The following is a 4,837-nucleotide window of genomic DNA, read 5'->3' as shown; positions in this document are numbered from 1 at the left end:
GGAGTTTTTATTTTTGGGATTTACCTTTTAAAATGGCAAAATTGAATCAGTATTCCTCAACCTTTATTTTGACTACTTATAATAATAGTGATCTAGTATGAATGACAATCATTTGAAAGAACTAAAAAAAATTGGGATATCTTCACAATTTCCTGTTAACCTATTGGTTGCCAGGGTTGGTGTGAGGTGAGAATGAGCATCTGAATTTTTCTTTATTTATTCCAGTTTCCTTTTCCATGTCTGGATAAAGTGTCGTCCGTTTTTTTTCTTTCAATGTATTTTTTTCCTTGTGTGTGATTTGCAGTCCTTGTTTTCCCCCATAGTTTGACCAGGACTTTTTTTGTCTGTCGGATAACAACCCATGTGTTTACCATATTATTTAGGTGTAGGAATTGAAAGAGCCCCTCCATTGGGTGAAATTTTGGAAGGGAATTTAATGGTGTTTTCCACACAGGTTTTTTTGCCTAATAGTGGTGATGTCCATAAATTCACTAAGAGATTTGCTTAGTAATCTACATAATAAATAAATACCGAGTTGTGAATGACGTTAACACCATTCCAAAACCTGCAATTAAGTTGTCGAAGGCTGTTTTGCTTCTGATACGTATGTACGTACTTAAATGTCAGCTGGTATGCGATTTGTTGACATTTTTTAGTCTTTAGTGTTTCATGGCCATTTGTCTTCCAATTGACAATGTTTTCACTGTACTGCAAGTGATTCAAGACTAAACTTTGACAGGAGCAGTCCAACAGGTTGAAAGTTTTGACTTGTAGACAATGGGCTTGACTATTTTTATAAGCAAGATGGAAAGTTTTAGTTTATGACCTTGTCAGGTTCGCCATTAGACATCAACAAAAACAGGCACCGAGTGATTAGAGCGTCAGCCTCACAGTACTGGGGTCAGGGCTTCGATCCCATGTTGGTCCTCACTGTGTGGAGTTTGCATGTTCTCCCTGGTCTAGGAGAACAACAGAACGGGGCCACTACATTGCCCCGAAGTGTGAGCGTGAATGGTTGTCCGTCTCCTCGTGCCCTGCGATTGGCTTGCCACCAATCTATGGTGTCCCCTGCCTTGTGTTGTGAGGATAGACCAGGGGTCGGGAATCTTTTTGACAGAGAGAGCCATAAACAATTCCTATTTTCTAATGTTATTTTTTGAGAGCCATTCTCAGAATTGAAAAGTAAAAATACATGAAAATGTGTGATTTATATTTTGGTCATTTCACCACTTTTGAAGTACAAAGTCTCCAAATTCTCTTGACAACATTGTTATGCTGCTAATAAATCAGTATCAATGATATCATGCATGCAGAAGAGTAATAAAAAAACAAAATTATGATTAAAGTGGTGGTAGAGGTAGTGTCAACGCCGCCACAGTGACGCTCTATTAGTGCGTTCGGGACTCAGCTTTCTCACCAGTGATTTACCTATTTTACCTCACAGGTTAGTGGAGAGCAATATGCACCCATGGAAAGAGCCACATATGGCTACCGAGCCATAAGTTCCCTACCCCTGGGATAGACCATACAGAAAATGAATGATGTTTGAAGCCTGAAATGTGGCAAAAGGTTTAAAAGATCAAGGGGGCCGAATACTTTTGCAAGGCACCTGGGTCAGAAGGACAATATAAATATCATGTTTGCCATTAGACATCCACAAAAACATGCATAAAGAGGAAAGACACCCTTCTGGATTTTCACTTGCAAGGAGGACTGCTCCCCAGTGTCATTCTGACATTCTGCCCTTGTTACATGGATGTCCCAACTATAAAGGGAGTTGTGGATTATTGGTAGAAAATTAATTGCAAATTCATTCATCCATTTTCTGAACCGCTTTAGCCTCACTAGGGTTGCGAGGGGTGCTGGAATCTACCCCAGCTGACTTCGGGCCAGAGGCAGGGGACACCCTGAATCTGGCCAGCCAATTGCAGGGCACGAGGAGACGGACAACCTATCCCGCTCACATTCATACCTAGGGGCAATTTAGTGTGCCCAATCAGCCTACTATGCATGTTTTTGAAAAGTGGGAGGAAACTGGAGAAAACCCACGTAGGCCCGGGGAGAACATACAAAGTCCTCCACACCAGTGGAATGACCTGGATTTGAACCCAAGACCCTAGAGCTATGAGGCCGACGCACTAACCACTCAAGCCGCCAGGCCGCCCTAATTGCATGTAATTGATGAAAAATAATTGATTTCTTACTTTTGTAATAACAATTAATTTTGTGGTACATATGAAAAATGAGGGCGGCCCGGTGAAGCGAGTGGTTAACGCGTCAGCCTCACAGCTCTGGGACCTGGGTTCAAATCCAGGTCACGTCCATCTGTGTGGAGTTTGCATGCTCTCCCTGGCATGCTCTCCCTGGGCCTGCGTGGTTTTCCCCCGGGTACTCTGGTTTTCTCCCACATTCCAAAAACATGCATGTTAGGCTGATTGGACACTAAACTGCCCCTAGGTATGGGTGAGTGTGCATGGTTGTCCGTCTCCCTGTCCCCTGTAATCGGCTGGCCACCGATTCAGGGTGTCCCCCGCCTCAGCTGGGATAGGCTCCAGCACCCCCGCGAACCTAATGAGGATAAAGTGGTTCAGAAAAGGAGATAGGAAAAATTATCAATTATTTCGCGCCAAAAACAAAAATAATTGCCCTTTCTACGGCCATTCCCAGTATCTAATTTGAGAAGGCATGCATGTGCGCAGCCAAGCACACATTGCACGGTTGGATTAGATTAGATTACATTTTGTGCGTGTGTATTTATGCATTCAAGGTCAAATACTGTGAGTGGGCGCAGTGCGCACGCATGATGTACTGCGCATGCGCGCGTGATCTGCGTGACAGCTGAGCGGCTAATAATTGGTCGGGACACTACGGGCTTGTTGAATGGCTCATGAATTTCAAACAGTACGTATTGGGCATTGTTTTACTAAAAGTATTTCAAAAGTGCCGATGACTTAAAGCAGGAGTGGGAAAACTGGTTCTAGAGGGTCGCTGTGGGTGCAGGATTTTGTTCCAACCGATCCAACACAAACAGTTTAACCAATTAGGTTTCTGATGAAACAAGAAGCACCTGACCGCAATCCACTGATTGCACTTCTAAGATACCACATTAGTGGGAAAGTTTCCTAGGTTGGAACGAAAACCCGCACCCACTGCGGCCCTTTATGGAATAGTTTGCCCACACCTGCCTTAAAGTATAACTTAAAAAATAGGTTCATAAATGTTAGCGTTGTTCTGTAAAATATTGTTATTTTTGCTATACTATTATACTTTTTTTTTTTTTACATTATAACCCAGATGGGCAATTATTCACAAAGGGCCACAGTGGGTCCTGGTCTTTGTTCCAACCGATGGAGCACAGACACCAAATACCCAAGTTTTCTGCTGAAACAAGCAATTAACTACTTATAATACTAGTTTTAAGACACTAGATTGGTGACAAGGTGTCGCACTGTTCTATGGGACTAAAAACCTGCACCCACTGCGACCATTTGTGGACTAATTCCCCACACACAACATATTACTAGTTATAATTATTTTTATTACCACATCAGGCCCAAAATTATTATTGGAATAATATAGAGGTTAAGGAAGAGCCTTAGTGCCCACTAGTGTCTACAGTACACACACGCATGGGTAAACATTTCTTACCATGAAATTAAAATAATATTGTTGATTTTCAATGTTTTATCAGTGCCGAATTAAAGAGTTTAGGCTCTCTGTGTTTTTTAAATTAATTACAGTAAAGCTTTGAGGTACTTAATGCATTCCAGGAGAGAGCTTGTATGTGAATTTACTCGTATCTCAAATCAATTTTTCCCATAGAAATAAACTAAATGCAAATTAATTTTTCTCACTCTCAAAAAACACCAAAAAAAACAGGATAGTGCAATGGAAAACCTTTTTTTTATTGGTTCTAATTCACCACCTATTCACAAAGTAACAAATACCTATATACTAGTGGTTATGATCTTCAATACTAAAATGTGACATTACTCAGTACAGACAGACGGCACTTACAAGCGAGGAAGAGAAAGGACAGGAAGGAGATCGATTTGATGGACGATAAACTTTAAATTTAACTTAAATGAACTTAAAAATAAGTTTTAATCTTACGTTACATGAAATTTAAACCCTCTTGTGCAAAAACAGAGGCAAAGATGTTAATGTATGCCACAGCGGTTTTCGAGGCGGAGCTTCCTGCTTCTCCATGAGTCAGCACCGAGTGTTCGTTTCGTCAAGTTAGTTTTATTTTAAATTATCGAACTAGCCACGACTCGCTTTGAAGGGTTTTGCTGGTGTCTTTTTCAGATGCTTGCTTTGCTTTCAAGTTCATGTAGATTCCGTTGGCTTTTTCGCAGATTATCGACTCAGTCACACTGTCTCCAGTAAAAAATGCAACCTGTACACCCAGTGATCGTAGATGTCTTTACGCGACGGAGATGCAGCGAGAAAGACAGTGCGCTGTTATCATGAGCAGCCTCTCGCGGACTCGGCCACTAGGCTGTCTCGTATGCTCGTATACAGTAATACCTCGACATACGAGGAATTTGAGATACAAGTAAAATTCCGAGCAAATATTTACCTTGAGGTACGAGACAAATTTTGAGATACGAGCATTCGAAACACCCGCGAGAGGCTGCTTACGATTTCAGCACACTGTCTTTTTGCTGCATCTCCCTCGTGCAAAGATCTCTACGAGCACTGGGCGGAGCGTTGTATTTTTAGGTTTTTTTGCGTTATTCAGTGCAGAATTAAGGGAATGAAGAGTAGTGTCAAGAAAAGGCATAAGATGACAATCGATATTAAGCATGAAATAATTGAAAAACATTAGAGTAGT

The sequence above is a fragment of the Stigmatopora argus genome, chromosome 2 (genome assembly GCF_051989625.1).
Source record: "Stigmatopora argus isolate UIUO_Sarg chromosome 2, RoL_Sarg_1.0, whole genome shotgun sequence".
NCBI lineage: Eukaryota > Metazoa > Chordata > Actinopteri > Syngnathiformes > Syngnathidae > Stigmatopora > Stigmatopora argus.
The sequence above is the reverse complement of the archived record's forward strand: the minus strand, read 5'-3'. Positions refer to the sequence as shown.